This window comes from Phaethon aethereus, assembly GCF_964289735.1.
Source record: "Phaethon aethereus genome assembly, chromosome: 8".
In the NCBI taxonomy this organism is placed as follows: domain Eukaryota; kingdom Metazoa; phylum Chordata; class Aves; order Phaethontiformes; family Phaethontidae; genus Phaethon; species Phaethon aethereus.
The window spans coordinates 5,220,678-5,234,594 of NC_138584.1; the positions used below are offsets into that span (position 1 = coordinate 5,220,678).

Below are 13,917 nucleotides of genomic sequence, written 5' to 3' on the forward strand. Positions count from 1 at the left end.
TTGTGTCCAAGTAAACTGACTTAAGTGAATTTTGTCTGAGATGCCCATGACTAGACTTAATATATTTTGCAATTTTTGAGGTGTTTGTGGTAGAGACTTGCTGCTCGGTTTCCATAATGGCGAACTGGGAATAGCCAGCCGAGAGGCCAGATGATTTTGCTAGGGAGGCTCAGTGGGCACTGAAGAGCTTTATAAAGACAAGCCCCTTCGGGTTTAGTTTAAATTTTCATTTCAGTTGCTGACCTGTTTGTCCCCAATACCCTGCCAAAACTAGGTGTGGAAATAGCTTCCTGACATTATTTAAAATGTCACTTGTACGAGGGAGCTTCTAGCCTAGAGAACTTAAAGGTTTGTTGTTTTTCTTACCTTCATTTTGAGCCTTTCTGTCCCTATTTGTCTTTACAGGCTGTCAGCAGGCACAGCTTTTGCTGCCCCTGGATTCCTCACTGCTCCAGCAATTACTATTTAGGATATTCTTTGCTCTGCCTACCTCCTGAGTAACCTCTAGGTTAACATCAGTGATCTCAGCTGGGTTTGGAAGGATACTGTTGTGCACTCTGGAAAGTAAGGGCAAGTATTACCCTGGTAAAAGATAATATTGCATCAGTGCTGTGGCATGTAGAGGTTGCCATCTTCAGCTGGATGAGAGCTGTTGAGAGTGAGTGCTAAAGATCACTGATTGTGCTAAAATCACTTCATTAAGCAATCTGAAAGGATAAAATACTAGATGATAATGTATTTGTGTGGACTGATACTTCATCAGCGTGGTTTCACTTTCTTCAACAGAACAGACTGGCTTAAAGAGAGGCCCGAGTGTCCATCAATTTTGTTTTTGCTGATAAAAGGGCTTTCTGTGTACTTCACTATGCTGCAACAGGGCTATCCACATCTTCTCACATCTGACATACATCTGCTATTGATTTACATTGCAACAGAATGATTCTGTTCTGCTGCTCATAGCTTGTTCATAGGATTGTGTCACGGTACTATACACTGGCTTTGCTTATGTAGCTTAAGCCAAAAAGTTACCCATGTTACAAAATACTTGTGAATCCTTCCACCGTGATTCCATAATACACAATGAGTTATCGGCCTTGTCCATCCGGGTGCTCTTGAACTAGATTATAGTGTGGTTAGAAGGCTGTTATATTGTAACACCACTTCTCAAAGCAAAATGACTTTCATTATAGACAGGCATTTAAAATTATTTAATGCAGGAAGCAGAGCTTTTTGCATAGAGAATTGACATTTTTAGATGTCTGGAAAACTTATTTTCAAGCTAGCTTGCTTGTTCTGTGCTGTGGCATTGAATAGGATTGGAAGGTTATTACTACTTGGCACTTTTCTGGGGAAAAATGACTCAAATAACTTTTCCTATTTCCTAATGGACAAGCATAGAGGTGAGTAGTGTGGTCTGGTCATATGACATTGATCCAGGAGTTAGAGAAGTGGATGTTTATTGTTTCTTGTGGATTAACTAGTGCTGCAACCTCGGCAAGCTATTTTATATGTCTCTGCCTGCCTAATTTTTGTGAAGAAATTTGCCCTCTCCCTACCCCCTATGCCCCGTTCTGAAGCATTTCATTTTTCAAGTATGCAAATATCCTGTCTTTATTCAACTCCTAAATTAACTGTGAAACATTTTAATAAGAATGACTTGGGTATACAATGTCTAATGTATATTGCTGTGAAGACATCATCTACTGACTAGAGCAATATCCATCCATCAGTCCGTCAGAGTCTGTCCCTAGTGCAAGAAAGATCCATTTTTCCTCTTCTTGTAAGTGCCTCATACAGAGAACATTAATACGTTATGATTTATAATACTACCGTGACTTTGTGCTTACAAAGCATCTGCATCAGAAGGCATCTATGCTCTACTATTTGCATAGAATATGAATTATCATTTACTAAAATTCCTGTAGAAAAATCTGAGTGCTCATGCCTCTCTGTAGTTTCACTTATCAAGAATGCTAATCTTACATACACGGGATGGCAAAGCTGCTTAGCTTCATAGGTTTCAAAATCATAACTGTAGGAGGGTGACGTTTCTGACAACTGCAGAAAGGAGCAGAGGCTCATTCACTGATGGTAATGCAAAGAATTACCAGTTGGGGATGTATACAAGTTTTAAATTATTAGTTTATATAAGAGGTTCCAAAACACCAGGGCTTGGTTTAATTTTCAGCCTTGTGGACTCAGCCTTTCAGACAATCTTGTCTGCTTTTGGAATTTAGGGGTGAGGGAGATGAACCCAAAGACTTTGAAGGAGTTTTCTTGTGTTTTCACCTGCTATTCTGTACAGCTGTCAGTGCTAATTTTGGAAAAAGGCAGTTTCTCAAAGCAGAGATTAGCAGCTGCTTACTTCTGGTTTGGGGATTTTTTTATTACTACTTCCCTGATCTCTCCCACCTTTCTATATTTTCACATTTTGCATATTTCCACTCTGGTTGATAGAGCAATTTGTATCTGTATTTGCATTGGTTCAACAAACTCTTTTTCCAGTACAGGTAGGTCTCTTAATGTGGAAATAAATTAGTCATGTTTTGAATATTCCTCTCATGCTTATTGGCAGTTTATCTCCAAAATTGGCTGTCCTGAAAAAATTGGACAAGACTTTTTGAAAGCTTTTGGTAAGCTCTAGAGCACAAGACCTGCTTTGAAGATGGAAAAAGACAAATTTAAGAAGCTATTCACAGTGTTTCTTCTGCCTGTGGCAAGCTTTAGTGGGAGACCAGAACTACATCCCTCGTGCAGTTGTGGAGCGAGTTTAGTCTCTGGTTTTCTTGTACAGCAAAAGGTTTAAAAAACAAAATCAATGCTACAGAGGAGTTTCAAGATATTTTTGAAGTGATTGTTTGAAACTAAGTATTCAGAGGATGTAAACAGGGAGGACATTTCTGATAGCAGAGTTTGATAATGGAGAGTGTCAAAGCATACAAATGTCAACCAGTGCCCAGTGGCTGGGAGATAAGGCTGGATAAGTTAATTCTTGGAACTAAGGAGCAAATTGCTGAGCACAAGTAGACTTAAGTGTTGGAATAGCTTACTGAGGGAACAGACTGGCTCTTTATGTCTTTGCGCTGTCTGATTACAATCGGATGTCCTTTTTTCTGGAAGACGTGTCTTTGTTCAACTAGAAATAATGCCATGAATGGATGAGAGTCACTGGGTGATGTTCTAAAGGTGTTTCAAGTCAGGTTAGATGACTGTAAACATTACTTCTACTTTAAATTTGATGGATTTGTGTATCTAAATGTCAGTGGTTCTTCTACATCTATCTATCTATTGCTTTAAATTTCCTGGATTTCTAATGGGGGTGTGTTCGTGACTGACTTTCTTAGAAGGACTTTTCAATTCATGCTTTTGTTCTGATGCGTGTCTCCACCTTCTGACAGTCTGTTGCAGACAGGCTTCCTGCATGATATTGTGACTTGTTAAACCACACAAAAAGGAGATAAATAGTAGGGGAGTATTTATGCAGCTTTTTTCCCCCCCTCTGTGTTGGCCCCAGGAATGTTAATGCACAGGAAAGGTCTGCTTATGAAAAACTTTAATGCCCTTTCAGTTCCTAGTTACATCTCCTGACTGAAGTCTTTGCCAGTTCTGCCTCCATTTTTTACAAAGTTTTTAATGTTCTCATATTTTCAAATACTCCAATAAGGCAGTTTCATATTTGATATTTAATATGCTTCCCCTGTTACCGTGAACATTATAAAACATTGAAAGGGATGAATAAAGCTAAATTGTGATACCAGATGAGGCAGTTAGGAAGGAAAACAGGATCTGTACACACTCTGTACTAGAAAGGATGCAAAGTTGGTAAGCATTCGTGGGAAATCAATACTCTTAACTTGGTTTTCTCTAGAACCTATTATTTACGGCGTTGATAGTTAATATTGCAAATTAAACCAGTTTTTAATGGAGGGACAGTCAGGTGGTTGTGGGCAGAGTATTTGTTTTACAGAAAACAAGAAGGAAGGAGGTGAAGTTGTTGTTTCAGATTGACCAACCAGATAGAAGAAAATAGCTCTCTAATCCTTTCTCTAATTTTTTTTTTGTTTAATTTTTGTTGCAAGTAGATTTATGTCATCAGTTTGCACAGTCTTAACTCAGAGAAGATTCTACTTGTAGAAGTTGGACAAAATGTAATCCTCCTACACACAGTAAAATTTTGTTTAAAAAATCAGCTGGTTTTTGCATAGATGAGAAATATATTTGATGTTTTTCTATCATTGGAATTTATATTATGTAGGAAATGTTTCTGATTTTTTTTTTTTTTTATCCCTCTGTTCCTGTTGGGGGTGGAGGTATGTACTTTTTCAGTGTGAACAGGAGGACTGCTTGGCTAAGTCTTCCATGCAGCTGTGGTACCTCACTCCTGAATTGTCTGTCCCGTGTTCCCTCATTAATTGTGAATTTTGAATAGCATCTGCCCTGCTTGGCAGGTGTTTTATGAAAATATCTGTCCTACACAAACAATAGTTACTACAGTTTGTCTTAGTAATTGGAATTTTCTTCCCTGCTGGGACTTGATAGTTCTTTCTTTCTTCATTCATTGGTTGGTATCTAATTCTTCGCTTTGCTGATCTAATGGCTTTTTGTTGTTGCTGTTTTGGCTTGGGTTTCAGTCAGTGGTCAGCAAGTGTCCTAGTTTGTAATAAGGATTGGCAACTGTATAAATTATTTAAAATAAGGACAAGTTCAGAAAATGGTGAACAAAAGGCAGCTGTCTCTTTAAAGAGTGCAGTTTGATCAGAGCATCAGCTCTGTCCCCTGAGGACAAAGGCAATTTTGATTTGCGGGGCCCAGGAGTCCCTCACTTACCGGGATTCGTCTCTGCTCGTGCATGTGTAAACCTGTAAAATGCTCTTTTGTGTAGAATAAATCATATGCTATAAATCCTGTACAATTACATGTGACCCTCCATAAAGTCACAATGACAAGTCTTCATTGCGAAACTGTGCAGAGCAAGCTTACTGTCTAGACAGAGCAGAATTATTTCCCATTTATCCTTTTTTTTTTTTTTTTTGTTAAATAACTGACCGTTAGCATCGATGACTTTTTTTGAACCCCCAAGAACGCTGCTCTTTCCTTACCTCTTTCTCATTTGCCCTGTTGCAGTCGTGGCTGAAGCCCAGCGGGGCTGTGACTGCTGCTTCGTGCTGATGAAGAGGAGCAGTTCCCCGCTCTCTAATGCTGCTGTTGGCAGTCAGAAGCAGATTCCATTATTGCCGATCAATGCCGCCGCCATGCAGGAGGAGGGGAGAGGGAGGGGTGGGAGCTTCCTATTCACAGATTGATCAACCTGCCATTGCCTGAACAAATTCATTGTAAGAAAAGCTGGGATGCTGTTTTAATAGCTGGAGCAGGAAGGGGCTTGTAAACAGGGGAATGCAGGCTCTTCCGTAATGGGGAGGTTATTTAAATTGCCTCTAAGCTTGCTGTTTTTTCTTTTAGCATCAGGCATAATACCTGAGCCTTCAAACAAAGCCAACACAATAAGGAATGCTAAGGATATATTACACTTAGCTGATGAGCTATTGTGCTGACTGTTTGAGCTTCTTCAGCACTGAGACCTGTTTCTTCTTTTTACTTAAACTGATTCTGTCATAACCTGCTACTTCTTTTGGATTTTAAAACCTCAGTTTCCCCTGCTCCCCCTTTTTGCCTTCTTTCTGTTGCTGCTTGGACTGAAACCTGACACAAAGGGACAACAAGTACAGATCCCAGTCAACTGCTCCCACCCAAGCCTGCTTTGTCAGCATGGGCTCTCAGATGTAGGGTTGAGAGAACAGGGCAGGATCACGCTCTCATGTTGTCAGTGTAGACAGTAACTGGAGTACTGGAATCCCAGGACCATCAACTCCTTCCCACCCTTCCTACCCTGCTTCGTTCACTTACTGTTTTCTGTATGGAAAAGTTTTCTGGATGGAGAATGAGTCTTCTTTCTCCTGGTGATGTGGCCGAATGGCTGGATAGCAGCACAGAAGATGAGAAAAGCCTTCTCTCGTTTCTTGGTACGGTAGGGTACTAACTGTATTATATTTTTTTTAAAGCACTTTACTGGGAAGCCTTTACTACTTTCACTGACGCTTAATTTCTTCAGTCCTTCAGTTACCTGATGTTATTTCTTTTCAAAAAGCTTCTAAGTGGTATGCAATTGGTAAAAGTTGCTTACGATCTGTTTGAAATAGTTGCAAACACATTGGGCAAAGGTCAAGTTATAAATGGGCATGTGCCACGCAGAAAATAATTTCTGGGCTAAACATGTTACTGGTCTTTTTTTCTTCTCTGTGTCATTTGACCAGCTGATCACTTTGTTCAGTCTACTTCCACTCATTTCGGTCACTTTGCCTACAACTTAACTTCTGAACTGTGTGATGGTAGTAAGATACATCAGAGGAGACTGCTGAAAGTTTTTCTTCTTAAGAGAAATGTTTAGATGCATTCAGAGTAAAAATTTCAGCCAAGGGACCAGATACTTCTCTAGCCTAGAAATTAAATCTAGGAAGCACAATCAGACGATCCTGTGCTTGGTTTCTGGATACTTACACATTAGTTCACTGCATGCAGGTAGAAAATTGAAACTATTCTTTTATCTATAGTCCAGCATAAATACCAGTAAGAGGTTGAAAATGTTTTAAACAGAATTCACACATAGAAGCTGATCATTGTTTCATCTTTTCCTTCGAGCTGTTGCTATGCCTAACTGTTGTTATTTGTTTTTGTTCTTTTAATCCCATCTCCACAAATGATTCAGTCTCTCTCCTTAATGGTTTCTGTTGTGCCCAGGATGCAATCTGTTTTCTTTCTGTTCTGATAATTTCCAGGTACTGAGTTGCTCAGATGGGCTGCTTGATCTGTGTGTCCCTTTTCCTTTCCATGGACTATTTTAAAATAATGTTTGTTATAATATCTGCTATGGTATCCTTTTTTTTTTTAACTTTCCCTTCGCCCCCCAAGATACAGTAGTCACCATTATGGATCTTTGTCTGTCACGTAGGCGACAGCCGATCCAGATGCTGGTTTTTCCGCAGTTTTGTTGTCCTCTATCCAGACCCCAGGCAGGTACCTGGTATGGCTGTGCTCTTTTCAGTAGGTAGAGTTTACACTAGTCTGTCTATGGTAAGCAGTTCTATTACTTAGCAGGTCTAGAACAGTACAGAATGTGGGACGAAAATAAGGAGCTCCCCCCAGAGTCTTATTTCGATTTGCTAACACTTCATTTCTATGTGCTGTGGCCTTCCTTGGGAAAATCACACCAGACGTGAACTGGGACAAGAGTATGCATGAGCTGGGCACTGGTGCTGCTCTTGAAGACACTGCCATTTTTTCCCCCCTTTACATGTTATGCCTGCATTCACATTTTGTTCCACACCAAGAGATCCTCAAGATGTCTCCTAAATCTCACCCCAGAACCACCAGGAAGTATTTATTCAGCTCGGAGTCTGCAGGGTGTTGCAAAGCTGAGCTATTTAAGGTAGCGTTTTTTGCTTCCAAGTACATCTTTTTATTTAAATCTTTTTTCTTTTATCTTAAAGAGATACCAATTCCCAAATGGTGTCTTAACTCTGGAGCAGTATTTAAGGTTCAGTGACATCCCTCAGATGTCTACAGTACATCGGGATTTTTTCTTTTGTGTGTCCATAACAATTCTTATTCCTAAGAGGCAAAATCCTGCCATAGTGAGCAAGAGGTACTGGAGCTTAGAGCAGCCTTCTGGCCCACTGAGAATGAGGAACAGGGAAGAACTGTCGAGCTTTGATGTGTCCAAGAGCCAGTCGCTTGTGAGAATATGCCAATAATCAGAGCAAAAGATCCTTTTTTAGAGAATGCCTTGATTCACAGCCCTTTCACAGAGAGTAAAAAGATTGGTTTTGAAAGCTGTGGTTCAAGGCTGTTGCTCGATAATGAGTATAATAAATATTGATATCATACTAATGTGTGTCTAAGTCATAAGCCTCTAAACAAATTACATTGCGGGAACAAGTTACCATGCTGATGTGCGTTAATTGTCTGTGTGCAATCTCTGCAGCAAACACAAGGTAATTTGAAGTAGCAGGAGCAGTCCAAGATCATTAGGAACTAACGAGGACATCAGCATCTCCAGGTCATGTGCAGTAGCTCCTTGTGTCTGCTTTTCTGTTGGCACAGTTGTCAAACCAATTTGTGTTGCTGTGCGTGGAGTCAACCATTAAAGGAGGTTTTAGAGGCTGATGCATGAGGAGGTTAAAAAGGGGCAACTATTCCAAATTTTGTATGGCCATGCACATCATGCAGAGGACACGCTGAATGGCTTAGGGACGTGCATCTGTTTCATTTCTGACTCAAGTTTGCAGAGCTGGAGGATATGTTCCTCTGCCTCAAAGCGAATGCATCAGTCTAATAACAGCTGATGTACTCCCTAAATGCCATGTACAGTTTCCTCGTAACATTCTGCAAAAAGTAATTGTGAGAGTCATTACTTGAAAACCAAAAATTATTATCTCCTATGATATTCTTGCCCTTTCTTCCAGGCTCATCTGTGTATTCATCTGCTTTGCATGTTAGGTCTTGTATTTCAGACTGTAAAGTCCTTTAGGAATCAATGACTTAAATGCCTTTTAAGTGACTTAAACTGTCATTTAGGTTGCTTGCTATGCACCTTTTGAACTGGGCCCTAATTCAATTACACTTTTTTTTATACACCAGCACAATGCAAGTGTCTAACACCAACAGAATTACCTGTCTGTAAATTAAAAATCTTTGATAGTTACCTGGATCATCTTGCAAGACTTGTCTGATCTACTCATTCCCTAGTAAAGCACAGTATCTTCTTCTAAAATCCCTGCTAATGGACTGGGAGAGGTTTCGATCATAATTGGTACATAGCAGTTTTTTGATGATGGAGTTCTGTAGCAAGTGCGCTTTACAGAGTTTCCTTTGTATTTCCCTTTCCAGGCTTTGTAGCTTTTGTGAAATTTAGTATACTGTGACCTGGTTGCATTGTGTCTGATGCATCTTCTTGTGGCTTTTTCCCCCCAGTCTAGTTGTCTTGATAAATGTGGAAAAGCTATCACTGCAAATGTCAGTTTTCTCTTTTAAGTTATACCTTGTAGAATTTGCATAATATATTTTAGTCAGAACACGAGCTTGGACTTCAATACTTAAAACAGATCAGGGTTTTTGAGTTTGCTTTTACCCTAAGCTTCTTACATAGGCATTCAGTTAAATTTTTATGACAGTCTCTGAGTTGGGCCCAAGTCTGAATTCTCCCCAGATGAGCAAAATGAGAGAGAATGCTTACTCCGAGATAAAACATTAACATTTTTATTTTTATTTATATGAGGCTTCCTATTTCATTAGGTAATACTCATCTGAAAGACGCTGTTCAGACTTTTATTCTTATTATTATTCCTTCTTATATATCTCCTAAAGCTTTCTGTCTTTCTGCTTTTTATTACTGTCTTGAGTTTTGTCAGCTGGTCTGTATTTTCACTAGGGTAGAAGAAACCATAAGTAAATACTGACTGCACCCAACGAGATCTCTTTCTCGTTAGTGCTGCCACATGAGTACTCTAAAACAACCTTAATGAGACGAAAACAGTCTCTTCTGTCTTAATGAGGTTGTGAATGTCATAATGGTACTGAATGGATATGCTGTACTGATATATCATAAACTGCCTTGGAGCATGTTGAATTTTTGTACTTGTTGAAAAGCTTATTTATTTTTAAAAGGCTTGAAAAGTGAGTTAGATACTACCTTTTTAATAGGCTTGACATAGTAATTTAGTTGGAATGAAAATACTTGAATTAGCAGCCCAGATAAATATTCCCGCTAGATGAACATTCATTCATGCATATAAAACTTTTTTTAAATGACATGTATATGTGTGTTGGTTTGTAATTTAAAAAAAAAAAAAAAAGCATATAGGAGGAGACCAAAGCATCAGGGTCAAACAAGCACCTTCATTATTTATGCACTATGGTAGGTGATCAGCAACACACAGTTAAAATAGTTAGTAAAAAAGTAGCAGAGTAGAAAGGCAGTGTCTCTGTTTTGGTTTGTTTTCCTGCCCTACAAGCTAAAAGTTTCTGACTTTGTAAAGTAAGAAACAAGCTCTGCAGTTCCTGTTGTCCCCTAAACAAATACTGAATCTCTGGGGGTTTTTGGCTCTGTGGTAAACCACTCCACTGGTGGTTACATCTATGAATAACACCTTCAAAAAGTAGCTGCCAACAGCAAACTCAGAGGTGCTCCCACTCTTCCAGGCTTCGATTTGAGCCTATTACTTCTTTAAGTACGTTTGTAAAAGAAATACTAAGTCACAGAAAGTCAAGTGCTGCAGGTTTTTATTCTGTATTTATTTCTGGTTAATCCATAAGACTAATTGACCTTTTGACAGAGTAGAAAATAGTGATTTCAAGGCCTCCTTCAGCCTTTAGTCCTTTCTAGTCCATTGCCACATCCCCAGTAGGGTCTCTTTGGTGTGTCCTCTTTGAGAGAAACACTTGTCTATCCTATTCTTACAAATCTTCAATAACAAAGATTATTTTTTTCCAAATCCTTCCTCAAGATACTCTTTTATTTTCACCCCCTAGGATTTGGTTATTTATCTGGGGATAATTACTTTAGTATAAGTTTATTTAAAAAAAAAAATAATTACCCAGAGTCCCACAGAGGGTAGCTTACTTAATTTGCATGTCTTATTTTCTTAATGTACTTTTCCTTCCTGCCTCCTGTGTAGGGTTTTTTGCACTCTTACAGTGCAATGTTTCAAGTTAAGACTGTAAACTCTTTGGGGCAGAAATGGTGCCTGCTCAGTACTTAGTCCAGCTGTGCTGCATCCTGGTAAGAGGCCTCCAGGCATTACCATACTTGAAATGTACAGTAATCTGTCCAGGCAGATGAATTTCTAAAATGGCCCAGATAAAAGGTAAATATTTAGATTGTTTCTGGTAGCTATTGGTGTATGAGTGCTAGAACATTTAAAACAATGACAAATTTTGCTTAAAAAAGGGGTATAGTACGTGTGGCTTATTGATCCTTCAGACAAGAAGCTAATTGCAGGATTATTTGATTATTCAGCTAATGCTCTGACCAGCAGCAATTACCATTTTCTCATGGGGAATGCCAAGGTAGCTATATAAAGGGGGTGAAAATATTTGGGTGGGTGTTTTTTTTTTTGTTCCAGCTGGGGACATTTGAATACAAGTGCACCTGAGACGCAGTCTTTGGGAACGTGGGGTTCTGCGTAGGTAATTGGTCACATTGAACTGGTGTTGTATTTTTCAAATGCCTGTAATTAAGCTAGACTTGAGAGGCAGAATGAATTAAATCTTTTTATGAATCATATTCTTGATCCCCTCTAGTTGCAGACCAAGGTACCATCATATCACGATGTGTGCAGACAAAACAAAAGGAAGTCCCAATCTCTGAAATCTTATTATACCTTTCTTTTATTTTCCTAACCAGTAGATAATACACACCAGCAGTCCGCCCCCTCCCTAGTAAAGACAACACAAAGATATCAAGTAAATATATTTGGAGAATAAATTTGAGGATGGATTTTTTTTTTTTTCCCCTCCATAGAATCTAATCTTGGGAAACAAATATTAATTAATTTTTGTTAGTAGTAGGACTTTTTTTACAGTGGATGGTAAATGTAGCCTTTCACAAATCCAAATCTTTCTTGCATATCAGAGTGAAGGATGTTGTAGCAGATAACTGGTTATTATTAACTGCTAAAAGTTAGATCTGATAAAATTGTGGCTTTGATTATTGATTGTGACTTTTGATCGACTGATTATTATGAACTGCTAAAAGTTACAGTTGATAAAAGGCTGGTGTGCAGAACGTGACCAGGCTGAGATCTTCATTATAGAACTGTAGGACCTGCCAGCCTGGAGTAGGTGGTCTGAACTGTTTGCTGTGTTGGAGACCAGTACCAGCCCCTTATGAGTTATGAGAGACAAGAGTTATGCTTGCCCTTGCCAGCGTGCTTACCCTTTTTTGCATCTCCAGGTAGGTCTTTGGGACTGCTTTAGAGTGACCTCTTGGGCTTCATAAGCAGGAACTCGGATTGGGAGATGTTCTTGCCAGTCCTGGGAAGGTGCCAGTCTTTATGCAAGTTCCAGTGACTGTGCAGTAGTTTCATTGCATTGTCTTTTGCAAAATCACACACACCCCTTTAATCTTTGTTTCTGTGACCTTATTTTGCGAGTTTAGTAACTTAACTCTTTTCACTCTAACCCCTGAGGAAGTTTATTTGTTCCTGTTTGTTTTTCCTGCCCTTCTCCAATCCATTTCTAAGTCAGAAAAATGGAGATAGAGTAGCAAGCACTGTCCTGCAAAGCTGGGAGGTCTGTTTCATCTCTACTTCTCCCACCCTGAGAAAAAGCTTTTCACAACAGAATACAAATTCCCACAACAGCAAGGTTTCGAATTTCAAGTGGCCAGAATACCCCAGCAATAGGAAGTTCAGATGCAGTCCGAGAGCCGCATCCTGACTGGAGGTCAATGAGGCTACGCCGCTGTGGCCAAGATGGTTGCCTTCAAAGGAGGTCAATCATCACCACTACTTATAGTAGTAAATGGCACCTGTCTTACACAAACCTGCCTCTGGGCAACGAAACAAGCTTTGGTGTTGCAGAGGGTAGAGAGTGGCGCAATATGAAGGTGTGGAGATCTACCTTCATTGTATCCTTGGGCAGTTCCCTCTTCAGAGGCATCTGCCATAGCTGAGCAATTGGCTCAGCTAATTTGGAACTGACTATTTCTATGTAGTGTGTAAATATTTGCATAAATATTTATTTACATAAATATTACTGCATATCACCAATATATGAGGTGATAAATTAAAAGTGTCCCATAGGGATGTTTACAACTCATTTGTTTGATGGATTATTTCTTTAAGGTTGAAAACAGGAAGATCTGTCTACCTTTTTTTTTTTCTTTTCTTCCCAGAAATTGAGAGTGGATGAAAAGGTTTTCAGAGTGTTTGTCCATAGAAACTATGTGATTTATCTGTAGTCTTGGTCCTTGAGCGTGAGCAATGCAGAAAGCAGTTGTAATTTAATACTAAGCCGATGAGAGGTGCATTGATTTTTACAGCAGGTGAAGATTATGCAAGAGTAGCCTCTGGCATTACTTGGGGAGCAGGGGAGGGGAACTGTCTAATTTTTTGCCTGGTGGTGACAGAATAGATTTTTTTTTTTTACATGCCTCAGCAAAAATACTGTTCTACGGGCATCACAGAAGGTTGCTTTAGCTTTTGATTTCCAATTAACATATCTCAACTGTTTTGCTATATCTAGGTCGTCTTTTTCCTAGGGACTGAGCATGTTGTTTATTTGCTCTTGTTTTTTGGAAGGAGAAGAGAGGGAAAGTTAGTTCCTTGGCACCTTGTGATTATTTCCTTTTCCCTTCCCCATTTGTACACTTCTGAGATGGTCTGAGAACAGAAGAAACTCATTTTACCAGTGGAATCTCAGAATTTTATTTGCCGAGAACCTGATTTGCTGCTGGGTGGATGTGGGGGGAAGAAGGAAGGCAAGGAGAGCCAGGCATGTTCCTTGTTGAAGCTTTTAAACTCCATTTGGTTTACACTTCAACTTTCTCCTAAACTGCCCCTCCTGCAGAATCTATTGTTGAAAATAGTGGGGAGTTCAGGCTCCTGTTTCCATTTATGACTCGGCAAAGTTAACAAACTGTGTTAAATTACTGAAGCAGCTTTGATGTGATTTCCTGTGTGTGAGAAGTAGAGCAAGTGAAACCTATTACATTTACGCATTACTACTCGATGTAAAATAAAAGGTGCTCGCTTTAGTCCCCAGTTCCAAGTGAATGTATCATTCCCATTTGCTTTCATTGCATTTATAGCGAGAACAGCAGAAGCAATCATTTAAATCCTACATAATACAGCTCTCTTTGGG

The 13,917-nt window shown here is 39.4% G+C and overlaps 1 protein-coding gene across 2 annotated transcripts in view; it reads left to right on the forward strand.

Moving 5' to 3' along the window:
- The window catches only part of RASAL2 (RAS protein activator like 2), a 184,739-nt gene that overhangs the window by 116,099 nt on the left and 54,723 nt on the right, over positions 1 to 13,917 (forward strand). The window lies entirely within an intron of this gene.